Source organism: Chelonia mydas, chromosome 1, assembly GCF_015237465.2.
Source record: "Chelonia mydas isolate rCheMyd1 chromosome 1, rCheMyd1.pri.v2, whole genome shotgun sequence".
Taxonomy (NCBI): domain Eukaryota; kingdom Metazoa; phylum Chordata; order Testudines; family Cheloniidae; genus Chelonia; species Chelonia mydas.
In genome coordinates this window covers 152,485,966-152,500,602 of record NC_057849.1, presented here as the reverse complement: position 1 = coordinate 152,500,602, position 14,637 = coordinate 152,485,966, and the positions used below count along the sequence as shown (strand labels likewise).

At 41.9% G+C, this 14,637-nt stretch overlaps 1 protein-coding gene across 15 annotated transcripts in view; it reads right to left on the bottom strand.

Moving 5' to 3' along the window:
• The window catches only part of KDM6A (lysine demethylase 6A), a 269,102-nt gene that overhangs the window by 231,505 nt on the left and 22,960 nt on the right, over positions 1–14,637 (bottom strand). The window lies entirely within an intron of this gene.

Sequence of the window (14,637 nt, the reverse complement as noted above, 5' to 3'; positions counted from 1 at the left end):
ATAAACCTGTTACCAAACCTAATGTTATTGTGCAAAACTAAAAACTCTGCAGTTTTCTGCAACAACCAGAGCTCTTTCAGAATTATGTCATCCTTGGTTTTAAAGCAAGAAAAAGAGGGAGAGCACATACTGAAAAAGTGTCAGATTCAAACACAAATATCTAGCAATACTAATATCTATAATACAGAAAAAACAAAATCTTTTTTTCTTTACTTGTGAACTTGACACACACTTCATTTCCTTAAGGCAAAACAAATTGATACAATACATCAGGGGATTGATTTAAACTGAAGTGATATAAATCACTGAATGTAATTTTGATTTAAATCAGCAAGTAGGAAACTGATTAAAATCATCAATTTTAATCTTGTTTTGCATTTGTGCTTTAGTTATTTTCCCAAAGAACATTTGAGTCTGGTTGGCTGCTGTCATTTGATACTTTTTGGTAACCAGGGAGGATACACTATCTATACATACTTAAATAATTATATTATACAACTTATAACTACTCTAATTCTTAATTTACCATTTCTTATTTACTAGATCATTTTTTTTCTCATAATCTGTGTCAAGATGAATTTTTATGGAATGGGAATTCAATTAAAATGCTTTTTTAATATAAAAAAGCATTTAAAATTGTTTGAACACGAAGATCACGTCTACACTACCACTTATGTCAGCAAAACTTATGTCACTCAGAGATGTGAAAAGAACACACACAACCCCCCACCCCCGAGTGACATAAATTTCACTGGCATAAATGGTAGTGTGCACAGCATTATATCAGCGGGGGAACTCCTCCTGCCAACATAGCTACCGGCACTTTTTGAGGTGGTATCATCATGTCGACAGGAGAGCTCTCTCCTGTCGGCATAGAGCGGCTATATGGGTGATCTTACAGCAGCGCAGCTGCATTGGTACAGCTGTGCTGCTGTAAGTTCGCTACCATAGACATGCCTTAGTTTAGCAAAACATCGAGGAGTCCGGTGGCGCCTTAAAGGCCTGGCTTTTCAACTCCTAGTCAATTTCTAAACTTGGAATGGGACCTGAAAGTAGTCTTTCACATTCCAGATGAGTGACCCACCCACCAGGCTCTCTGGCTATTCTAGGGGGTGGTGGTCCATTTCTCCTGTTCTATGGAGAAAAAAGTTCATAAGGTCTAGTTTTTGTTTCAGGGCAGAACAAAAACAAAAATAATGAAAGCTCAAATTTTTTTGTAAAATGGAATTCTTATTTTTTGCCGAGACCTGGCTGGAATACAATTAACATTTTCTGATACAGAGCAGGTAAAATACAATTTGGTTTTCTACTACTCACATCACAGCTTGCGACATGGATAAACTCCAAACAAGAATTCGGTGACCCATAAAATCTCTTGGACAAGTAATCAGATGAGGAAGACAACTTTGCAAAGATGACCAAAGACTAAGAGAAAATCTCAATTTCTGGAGAACACTGACACAGTAGGATCCCTCTAACCAGGCATGAGCCTGACTTCCCTGAACTGTTCAAGGTTATAAATCAGACATGCTTAAACAGTTTAACATCTGGGACCCTACAGTGATTCCATCAAATTTTATCAAACCACACTTAGGAGAAAACACACTTTGTGGTTAGAGTATAAGGGTGGGAGTCGGGATACCTGGGTCTATTTTTGGCTATTTCACACACATCTTGTATGACCTTCAGTAAGTCAGATTTTCACTACGTCTTTGTCTCCAACCCCTCAGCCAGCAATATTTAGGATGTTCACCTACATTCACAGGGATATCATGTGACATAATTCATTTTAACTTCTAAAGCTCTTCTTGGAAGTTCAGATTGGAGGCAACAGAGTAATAAAAAGCAAAAGTGTTTTCCTTGCTTTTCATTCTCAAGGGAGAATAGGAAACACCAAGATAATCTCTTTTTCCTTCCGGAGAATTAAGTCTGCACAACTTTTTTTTTTTTTTTTTAAACCCAGTATCCCAAGTCCTCACACACACAAATATGCATACTCTAGTACAGATTTTGGTTCAAAAACCATCTCTTCTTCCCACCAAACACCTCTGAAGACATCCCTGGAAAGGAGTCAATACTTTTCCACTTCAAGCAGGGGAGGGCAAACTACAGCCCACAGGCCGGATACAGCCCGTCAGGGCTTTCAATCTGGCCCATGGAATGGCCAGCCCCATGGCGCAGCGGGACGAAGGGAGGCTCCCTACCTGCCCTGGCAGCAGGCCGCTCCCAGAAGCGGCCAGCACCACGTTGCTGTGCCCCTTGTGGGGCAGCAGAGGTCTCCGTGCACCACCCTCATCTGCAGGCACCGCCCCCCTAGCTCCCATTGGCTGGAAACGGGGAACTGTGGCCAATGGGAGCTTCGGGGGTGGTACTCACAGGCAAGGGCAGCACGCTGAGGAGCCGCCTGCTCCATCCCACCCCCAGGAGCCACTGCCAGACATGCTGGCCACTTCCGGGAGCGGCACGGGGCCAGGGAGCCTGCCTTAGTCCCGCTCAGCACTGCTGCCACCCCGGAGCTGCTCAAAGTAAGCGGTGCCAGGCCACAGCTTGCACCCCAACCCCCTGCCCTGAGCCCCCTCCCACACTCCGCACTTCCTCCTGCTCCCCCACCCCTCGCCCCTTCCTACATACCGCACCTCTTCTACACTCCCACCCCTTACCCTGAGCCCCTTCCCGCACACCCCGCCCCCCCCACACACACCCCACACCCCAACCCCCTGCCCCAGCCCTACATTCATGCCTCTGTGTACAATTTCCCCACCCAGATGTGGCCCTCGGGCCAAAAAGTTTGCCCACCAATGCCTCAGAGGAAGAAGCAAGTCTTCCCCTAGAAGCAAGACATTAAAAAGCATTTTGAAAAAAGGAGGTGACACCAACATGGATTTTCTTGGGTGGGAATCTCAAGGAATCAGACCCAAAAGGATTTGTAACTACATAGATCGACAGCCACTGGGATACATCAAGTGTAAAAACTTCTATGTACTCCTGAGGGAATTTTGCACCAAAAAATTAAAAATTCCGCACACAATATTTTAAAATTCAGCAAAATTCTGAATATTTTGTCAAAATAATACAATATAATCACACCAGTTTCAATTATTGTGGTAATTTATTTCAAAATACCTGTCAGCATGTAACAATGCAGACAACAAAAGACATGGAGGAATTTTTTTTTTGACAAATACATTCCTTACTAGGAATACTAATACAGAACTTGGAGTAATAATTCATTTAAACTACAATACAGAAATGTATTTCCTGCACCCCTCAGAAGCGTTGCAAAGGCTTCAGGGAGTCAGGGATAATGGAGTGGCTGAGGGAGAGGAAAGTAATTGCTAAAAAGGAGCCTGGGAGTCAGGCTCATGCCAGGTTTGACATTACTCCACATTGTCTGGGTTTGTGGTATGTCCAATATTTATACAAATCTTATGTCCTCACCTTGAATACCATTTTCAGGTCTGATCAATCTACCTCAAAAACAATACAGCAGAAGTGGAAGGGGTTCACAGACAGGCAACAAGAACCAGAAAATGGAAAACCTTCCATATGATTGAAAATGGGTACTGTCCACGACATTTTCAGCTGCTGCTTTGGATAGTCCTTTGACATATGAAATATTCTATTCCACCTTGGGAAATAAAGGGAGAATAAGTCCTCAACGTTTTATCCTTATGGTGAGTACAATATTGTGGTTATGTAGATAGCATTGAGTTTGGACAACCTAGATCAGTGGTGGGCAACCTGCGGCCCGCACACAGCCCATCAGGGTAATCCTCTGGCGGGCGGGCCGTGAGACAGTTTGTTTACATTGACCGTCCGCAGGCACGACCGCCTGCAACTCCCAGTGGCTGTGGTTCACCAATCCCGGCCAAGGGGAGCTGCAAGAAGTGGACTGCCAATGTAAACAAACTGTCTCACAGCCCGCCAGCATGCGGCCCGCAGGTTGCCCACCACTGACCTACATACTGAAGAAATGGCCACAAGAAAAGTTACGAGAGAAGCAGAAGGACAGCAACAGCCACCTGTGGAGTACAGTTCCCCAAGAGGCATGTCCAAACCTGTGTTGGAAACTACCACAGCCAGTTACTTCAATATCAAAAAAGGGATTTCTAAAAGTCAGAGCCCGCACAAGACTAAACAATAGAGCCCAGCAAAACACTAAGATGCCAATAAGCCAAACAGCTGAAGTAAAAACAAACATCCTTTTGTTTTTGTTTCAGTTTCTGCTCTGCACAGGAAGAGTTTGGGTAAGTCTGCCTGAAGCTGAAAACTCAGGAAAAAAAATGGTTGACATCTTCTGACCTAAGACCTTCCCTCCGCCCCCAGTCCCATTCCACCTGCATCCAGAACCTCCCAACGAGCCTCTGTGCACCCCGATCCGCCCTCCCCTCACCTGGACCCCCCTCCCGTGCCACGCGCATTGCCCCACACAGAACCCTCTCACCCCACACCTGGATTGCCCCACACTAAAGCCCCTCCATACTTGGATCCTGCTAGGCTGAACCTACTTGCCTCACACCTGGATTGGGATGGGAGGGCAGGGCTGGGTGTGCGTGCAAGACTCTGTCCCTCTCGCTCACTGTGGAGGTATATAAATAGTAAGGCATCTATTTGTCAAAAAACATTTCCTTAATCTTTTTTGTTGTCTGTACTGTTACAGAGACTTGCTGACAAGTATTTTGAAATAAACTACCCAAATAATTGAAAATAGTGTGACTATATTGTGTTATTTTGACAAATAAAATATGCAGAATTTTAAAACGTGTGCAGAATTCTTAATTTTTTGGTGCAGAAGTCCTTCAGGAGTAACCTAGGAGTGGAGAACCTCTACGGACACTACTCAAGTTACTGTACAATAAATGTGGCTCTTGGTTGTTTTTTCCACCTGGATTCAACTGTAGATGCAAATGTGCCCCATACACATGAGAACAGATTGTTTTGTTCAGTAGTATTCGCTGGGACCATGCATGCATCCTGTATGTCCTTGTGCCCCCATCATATAGGCCATTAAGTGGCAGAGCAGGCCCAATCTCCGTTCAGGTCCTTCGTCAATACAGAATCCTATGTAAAAGACTCTCCAGTGGCAGGGAAAGGAAGGCTAGGTTGCAGGATCCACATGGACCAAATATCTTACATATCTAAGAGCCACAGTTACTGTGATTGTTCTCTGAGTGCTTGTCATGTGGATTCCACTGTAGATGCATGGCTAACCGGTAATTCTCTAAAGAGGTGGGCGTCAGGAGTCCGCCTTAAAAACTGTAGCACTGCTCAGCTAAACCAAGCACCAAATTTCATGGCTACAACTAGAAGCGCCAAGCGGCTGCCTTGTAAGTTTCTGATATAGGGACACTACAAAAACATGAGATGATTTTTGGAATGGCTTTGTTCTGTGGGCATGGGAAACTCCAGCTGTGAGCCCCATGCAGGCTCCGACACTGCCCCACTTAAATCAGTGCAAGCGCTCCAGGTGAGGACGCACATCCACTGGCAGAAGGAGGGTTGTGGGGACATGAAAAACCGCAGTAATTACCACGGTAGCTGTATGTTGACCCAACATACGTCGACTTAATGTTGTAGTATAAGACAAGGCCTGAAATTAACCTAGACTTCATGAAATACTGTATATGATGGTCCTGCTATTAACTCTTGAATCTCTCTCACCTTTCAAGCAGAGGCAATATCCATCAAAAGTAGAGCCGCAAACCAATCTAGGGAGGGAATTTCAGAAGATCAGCTGACCATCCTGAACCTGAAGTGATGACCTAATCTGTTGAGTTGCCTGAGGTCTAGAATAGGATGCATCCTGCTTTCTTCTTTGGGACAAGAAAGTGATAGGAATAAAACCTTCATCCCAGAACTCAAGAGGAAACTTCTCCAATGCACCTAGTTGTAGAAGGGAGTCCCCACCTTTTGCTTTAGCAGTATCTCATGAGATGGGTCCCTGAAGAAAGACTGGGTTGAAGGGCAAAGGACTGAAACTGGACTGAATAGACCTTATGGACTACTTCTTGGACTCAGCAGTCCATAGTCATTCCAAGTCCAAAATGAAAGGAAAGCAGCTGCCAAATGGTGAGGGAAAGTGTATAAATCCTTGTAGATCAGTCCAGGACTTCTGACCATGGAGTCAAACTTGTTTTCTTGAACCAGGTGTTGCATGAATTGTACAATTCTGATACAAAGGTCTCTTCTAGGGAGGATCCAAGGCCTTTTGCTGTTAAGAAAATTAGGAGGTTGGTCTTCAGAGAAGATCTGAAGCTTAACTTGCCTCCTCTTACGGACTGAAGTGTAGAGACCTTGGAACCAAAGTGCATCTCTAAAAACCTCTTTCAAAGAGTGGAATGCTTCATCATTCTTGCAGCTAAACAGCTTCACTGATCTTCAAAAGGCAGATCTTCAACTTAACTTTTTAGTAGAGGATTCCAAGCTGGGAGCAATTGCTAACATTTTGGAGGACAGGATTAGAATTCAAAACAACCCTGACAAACTGGACAATTGGTCTGAAAACAACAAGATGAAATTCAATAAAGACAAGGGGGAAAAAAAAAATCAAATGTACAACTACAAAACAAGGAATAACTAACTGACTAGGCATTAGCACAGAACAGTATCTGAGGGTTGTAGTGGATTGCACATTGCATACAAGTCAACAATGTGATGCAGTTGCAAAAACGGCTAATATACTGAAGTACATTAAAAAAAGTGGAAGGAACCATGAACAGCACCATTCTACCCTCCCCAAATCTCACCCTCCTAGCAACCCACACTTTTCCCCTAATGTTCACCTAACACATGGCATTCAACCACCATAACTGCTTCTCCAACTGATGCCAATCCCTCTGGAGAAGCTGGTGACTGGCCATAGGTAGTGGTGGCAGTTGGGGAAGACACAAAAATCTTAAAATGATCTTCACTTACCCTGTTCACATTTCGGAAGTTTTCCTCACAATCACAAGGGCAATTGAGACTGAGACATCAATACCACATCAAATATATTCAACATGGAACACTGATACAGATGTCATTTGTCAGGAATCAATAAATCAAAAATCATATAAAAATTGAATACTATACTTTAGATTCTGCTAAAATTTGAGAGTGTGTTAAAGTCAAAAGTCAGGATTTTTGTTTTCTTTTGGGGGTTGGTTTTTTTTTTTTTTGCTTTGCAAAGTAACAGATTTCCTTGCAATTTCCCAGAAAATTAATTCTGTATTCAAACAATAAAGACTATAAGTTCTGGGCCAGTCATGGCCTGTCCTGCACAAGGGAGCAAAATAGACATGATGTTTATTCTCTTGCACCAGTGTACCATACTACCAATCCCTGCATACAGGGGAAATGATGATCCATAAAAGCTAGTACGTCCTCCCTTACGCATATGGGCAAGACGACATGGAGCCTCCACTCCAACTCCCTGGTCGCAAAACACCCAGAAGTATAATTAATTACACTGGCATGTTGGGGAGCATGCACTTGCAACACATATACTGCTGTTGCAGTTTGCCCTCAGACCAGAAAGGAGATTTGATTCTCCCTCATGGGCTGCTCCAAAGGCAACCCTACACACATTTCCCTTTGCCATGAGCTATATCACAAACTGACAGTCTAGCCCTTTGTGAGGATACACAAATTTCACCCCTGCTTGAAGTTCAAAACTGAATGCAATCCTAGCTACCATGCCTCTATGACAAGAAGATACAGAAACACATCTTTAGTGATTTAATACACATCTTTAACCACAAGTACATTCAGAGCAGACAACGCTCTGTTGCTCAAAAACTGTATCTGAGGAACACAGCAACAATTCAGATTTGTAATGCACAGGAAAATCAGATGTACTGACGAGACAGTAGTCTTGTAGCCTTTCACACCTCTAAACAAGGTCCTCCTCACTGGACACTCAGAGTGCTGTGAAGAGATCCAGACATTAAATCCCAGCATGCTTTAAGTGTCTAGAGTCTGAACAGCATCCAGATACTACCACTGTCACTGGATCCCTTGGCATACTGCTCTGTCTAGCATCCCTCCTGAGAGCTGCAACCAAGCAGCCCACTCTCCTGTACCTGGAATCAGCAGTGATTCCTCAGACTCCCCTCATAGCTTAAACACATCATCCCACAGAACTCTTAACATGAGGATGTTCTGAGTCCACAGTTTACCTACAAAAGGGGCAGTGGTATATGGAGCATCATGCACGCACTTTGCACAGGATTCTAACACCATTGCCCTTTCCATTGCACAAGAAATCCAGAGAGTACAGATGATATAGAAAATAAAAACATCCTTAACACAACTTCTCACTCCAGCTGACCTTCCCTAGTGAGTTCTTGGGGGGGGGAGGGGGGGGATGCTTAAATTCAGAGTGAGAAGGTCCCCCCACCTCAGACTCCTGCAGCAGCTTTCCTTTGCTTGAGCTGGTGAAAATGACCAAACACCCCAAACAGACCAGCTCTTGCACTTTTATAACCTTCTAGCCCCAGACCCTTCCTAGGGGGAATTTGTTGCCAGGCACCCTCTCCCCCCACAAATCAGTTCTCATTGGGAGTCAGCCTACTATAGGATGTTCCTATTTAAACACAAGACCATCGTGATTTAAATAACCCTCTACTGTCAGTTCTGTTTCACTGTCCTTGGAATTTCAGTTCAACATGGAGGTAAAAACCACAGAGAAGACAAAACTGCATCTTCAAAATGGAATTAGCAGCTTGGTAAAACTGCAGAGAGTCCATAATCTCACATGGAATTCATCAACTGCACAGATTTCCCAAATTCTCATGCAGATTCCCCCCGCCCCGCCCACCCATGTCATACATCCAGCAAAACAAGCCTAAAAGTCTTAAACGAGGCGCTTGAACTGCCGATTTATCTGCCTATAAAATGGAATCATTTTTAATCTGTCCAACAAAATAGGATTTGGAGGATAATGTAGCCCCTATCTAAGACTGCCAAACACCACAAGAAAAGCATTAAATTTCCTCCACAGATTAAAATGGTTTACATAAAACCTTGTTTTTCACACCACTTCCTGAAAATGAAAATATATTTAAGTAGTCGCAAGGTTTTCTGACTGAAAAAGGGAAAAATAAATTGATGGCTTTAGGTGGAGCTCTGTATTAAATTGAGCACAATCCTGGGCTGGTATGCAGATCATCCTAGCGAAAGAGGAAATTTCAGATTATCTTGTAGATAAAATGCTTGGATTCAGGCTGAGCTGTCTACTGCCTTGATTGCAGAGAGGAATTTTGAGGGAACAAGCAGTAGCTCTTCCTTGGTTGAGTTTAGGCCATGGATAATGACTGATGTTCTAGAGGTACAGTAACTCCTCACTTAACGTTGTAGTTATGGTTCTTGAAAAATGCAACTAAGCGAAACAATGTTCAGGGAATCCAATTTCCCCATAAGAATTAATGTAAATTGGGGGGTGGGGGGGTCCCAGGGAAATTTTTGTCACCAAAGATATTATATACATATACAGTATAAGCTAACAATTTTAAACAATGTAATACATGTATAAGATGTAAACAATTTTAAACAATTTAATACTATACTCCACAACGATGATTGTGAAGCTTGATTGAGGTAGTGGAGTCAGAGGGTAGATCGTCTGGCTGCTCCTCTTACTGTTCTTTCCAAAGTGCCCGGGGGTGCTTAACCCCCCCCGGCTCTGGCCCAGGCCTGTCCCCACCCCACCCCACCCCTTCCCGCCCCTGCTCCACCAAGTAACCGCATCCTCACTCCTCCCCCCCAGAGCCGCATGAACACAGCAAAACAGCTGACTGCTGTGGGTGGGAGGAAGAACGAGGGAGGCACTGATCTGTGGGGCCTGCTGGTGGGCAGTAGGTGCTGGGGGGGTGGAGGGGAACTGATGCGGTGCTGCCGGACAAACCTGGGTCCAAGCCCCCACCTGCTAGCTCCAACGGGCTGCTCTTCCAGAGAATCCAGCAAGTAGTGGACAAAGTACTGTACTAGCAGGTGGCAGCCAAACGTGATAAGCAAACATTGCACAACTTTAAACGAGTATATTCTCTAATAGATCAGGAATGTAAGAACGAAACAACATTAACCAGGACAACATTAAGTGAGGAGTTACTGTATTGCATGCTACTTTATCCCACATCTCTCCTTTGGATCCAAGTCATTCAAGGATAATAAATGCCAGTGATAAAGTACTGGACCCAGAAAAGGTGGAAATTATCAATGCTTCCAATTCAGAAGGACCAGATGCCAGCATCTCAAACTGAGAACAGCACAAAACGTTTTTCAAAAACCAACACTTGATGATAACAACATGGCTGTCGACCTGTATCCAATTTGTAATTAAGTTCATAGAGAGAATGGTCACAAAACAACTTGAGTGTCTAGTTGCCTCAGATCTCCTTGATACTTTTCAATCTGGTTACAAACCTGAACATGGAATTGAAATTGCACCAGTTGCACTGGTAGACAATCTCCTCCTAGCAATGGATGAAGATCGGGGTCCATGCAGATACCGTTAAATCTGTCAGCAGCCTTCAGGATTGCTGATCACAAGATTTTGTTACCTCACCTGCACCCCTCAGCAATAGTGGACAGTAAACTGCTCTTGGGTGGCTCCGTTCTTTCCTGGCAAAATGTTCCCAGAAAGCTCTCTCTTCCCTTAGGGCACTACATGTGGACTTTTCTATCCTGAAGAGGAGACAATGTGTATATAAGGCTTTTAGGAGAGTGAGAGGATATGGACTTTGGTATTTTTAATATGCTGATGACATTCAGCTCAATATCCCTGTCTCCCCCGATCCAGCCAGGGCTGTTGATAGTCTTGCCCAAATATCTGAGGGAGACTGCGTTTCAGACAGCTAGCTCTCATCCATGCCCCAATCTGAGTAAGATCAAGATCATGCCAGTAGATGAGGGGTAAGGCTGATATCTCCCCACTGAGGGTATATTTCTACCATATTACCTGTGTTCACAATATAGGACTATATTCGATCTCCAACTGCTGCTGGAGGATCGTATGGCAGCTGTGTCCAGGAATGCCTGCTACTACCTGCACCCGGTCTGGAGACCACGACCATTTTTTTCAGATAGGCATGGATCATGGTAGTGAGGTGCCTTTGTCACATTTCAAGACTGGATTATTGCAATGTATTCTAAATGAGGCTATATTCTAGATTAACTGAGAAATGTAAACTGATGCACAATGCAGCTATCTTTCAAGCTGTGTTTCTCCTTGGCAGCATGTCATTGGTGCTCTATGATCGGTACCAATTTTGATCTATAAAGTCACAAATGGGTTGGTGACCTTGTCACTTGAAAAGCCACCTCTCAGAGTCATACTGCTACAATTGCAATCAGCAAAAGTATTCAGGCTGGTTTTCTCTTGATTCAGTGGGTTAGGGGTTGGCAGTAGAGCATCCTTTGTGATGTACCCTCAACTCTGAAAGGGGCTTTTTCAGCTTGGGGAAAACTTAAGTCTACTGACCTGCAGAGGCTACTACACGGCAAATCTATTCAAGTGGGCTGCTGCAGAGGGCCTCGGTGAAATCAGATGTATGGGGGAGATGGGAATTTAGTGTTCAACAGGTGATCCTATTTTGATTTTGTAATTTATGCTGGGGCACCTAGCACCTTGGATAGGTGCATCTTTTTTGTATAAAAAAAACTAATATTCAAGACAAGGTTCTACAAATAAAACAGAAGCAACAATGTTCATTTAACATTCCTCTGAAGATGAAGGAATGAGAAAAAAAATATCTAGAGTCAGAACAGAGAACATGGACTGTTTGAAAGTGGCTTTAATGAAATCTCTGGGTCCCTGGTTACCTTATGAGCCGACAATTATGAGCCATAATTACAAATTGAGAGATATCAGACTTTAGCAACCAGGGCAGGGTGAAGACCACAGTGCAATTTAAACCTTAGTAGCTCCTTCACCAACCTTTTTGAAAAATCCTTCTACATAGAATTACAGGGTAAATTCCATGGAGAAAGAGGTATAATGTTTATTAGCCTGGAGCCTATGGAGACTAATGTCCAAATGGCTCAACAAAACCAAGAGCTTCTTCACACAAACAGTTTGCGGCAAGCTGGCGTGTGAAACTGCCTCACACTACCCTGCCACAGACTAACGGTCTGGGTGCACCCTGCAGACACATTAGCAGTTCCTTAATGTATTTTGATCTAGTACTCTTTGAAACAGGACGAGATCAAAATGTACAAATAAACTGTTAATGCACTTCAGCAGAGTCAACCAAGACAGTCCATGGCAGGCTAGTACAGGGTAGATTCATCAGGATTCCTTTTCTCCTCTCCAATTACTTCAGCTTTCAGTCTTTCATAAGCTCTCTCTTGCTGGGACCTGTCTACACGAACTATTAGTTTGTGACAACTGGGGGTGTGAATCAGGTTCATTGTATTTTAAGGTCTCATGAATCCAGAGAAATTGTGAAGGGTCATATCACCATAAACTAACACAACATCCCTGATTCACCCATAATTAATCTTAATGTAGCAGGTAAAAATTATGTCCCTAATAGAAAGTTTTAAAACTCAAATCTGTGATTTTTCAGTTTAGTTACAAACTTGATAATCTGGGCACATGTTAATACAGTTCCCTTGAGAAATAATCATTGTAACTTTAAGCAAAGCAATAATAAAATACTAACAAGTCCCTGCCCCTCAGAACACAAAAAAATAACTAAATGTACAACGGTTCAGTTTCTCTCTGGTATACTCTTACAACCTTCAACTACTAAAATTCTTAAGTTTCTAGCTCAAGATTTATTTTCTAAAAACACTTTTTAAATATGTATACAGCTTTTTAAAGAAAATACACTGCTATATAGAAAATAAAGTCTCATTCAAATTTCTGATTAGCCCCTGGGGACCATTCCTTATGTATATATTCACAAGATGTCTCCACCTTAGCAATTCTTGGAACAACGCTTTTTAAAATAAATTTGTAATATAACATGAGCAACGTCTTATTCAAATTCAACCCTGGCTACATTTCTGTAACCTATTAACAGCATATGGGAGAGAGAATAAATTTAGATGACAACTCTCATTCTACCGTGACCCCACCACATCTACCCAATCCACACTGTAAAATCAGAATCCAAGAGTGATTGCAGGACTTATTGATTCTCTCATTTGAGGAGCTATTAAAAACAATTTTTCTCCACCAAAACAAGTCCCCAAAGGATAGCACAAACTTTTTAGAGTCAATCACCTCAAAATAAATACCAGCTAATTTACTTCAAATGGAGACATTATTTATGAGTCCCCCCAAAACAATTCACTAAATCCTCAAACACACAAACCCTAGTAATGCAAAGTAGTTATAAAAACAATTGCAGCCATTAACCATAAAACCAGATGTTGCCTCAAAATGAAGGAGTCATGATCTTCACTACCAAACTATTAAAAAAAAAAAAACAACCCCACCACAAATACAATTAGTCACAACAAACAACAGCTCTTTCTACCTGGTCATGAAACAAAAACATCAATCAATCAGCCAGGCACTGGGGGGTTGTCAAGTACTCACTTCTATTCTCTAACATCCACTGGATTGGGACTAGTCATAGGAGCCCTCTGTAGCCCAGACAGGAGCCCTGTAGTCCAGCTGACATTTCACTAGAATGGATAAAATGTTTAACTACAGCAATGTAAGCTTTAAAAAAAAAAAAAAAAAAAAAAAAAAAAAGCAAAGGCATCTTTGCTGCTAATGTGTTATTACTAAAAAAACCCTATATCCGGGTTAGTTTGAAAATGTTATTGCAAGAACTGAACAATTTCAAGTCTACAATCTGCCAACGTTCTCCGGTATTTATATGCTTCATCTACTTTAACCTGCTCCAACTCTTTCTCCCCTCTGTTCTATCCAAAACATAAAAGTGAACTGTCAATTTAAATATGGTCCCAAATTTTTGTAAAAGCAAGTTAATACAAAACATCAATAAAAATGTTTTCACAAATATCCTATGGAAAGTTGCCTTAAACATTTTCCATCTGCAGCATTTAAAAACCCGACAGTGAAAACATAAAAACAAAGAAAATGTAATTGAACCAAGTGTGCAAGATGAGAGAAGGACAACACAAGAAAACAATAAGCAAAATGGATTTGTAAAACTAATTTTTAATAATCGAAACTTATTAGTAACAGATTAAGCCTGTTTGCAAATGCGTCCCTTTAAGTACAGAAAGTTGATATAAAAGACTTTTAAAGAAATCTGAAAACTTCAAGCTATCAATTTTTAAAACATGTAAAACTAATTTCAGGTACTACCTTTCCAACTTCCCACACAAATATTTATAATTTTACAATCGCATTCCTTATTTTCTAAAAGTAGCTTTCATGACCCTGTTCCTACATAATATACATACAAAAAGGAATAAACTAGTTATAGTGCAATTTACTATGTAGAAAGTAAGCTGCATAAAGTAAAATATATTGTCTAATTTTCCCATTATACTAACCTTGTGTGTTATTATTTTTCCTATTTTCAGGAGTAATTTCTAATTTGGTGTCATGGTCTCAAAAATCAGGAAATTTGAAGGTTAAACTTAAAGCAATATTAAGTTGGCTATAATGTACATATGCATTTAAGCATATTAAACATCAATAATTCTCGCAATTAATATTGCTTTGTGAGGCTT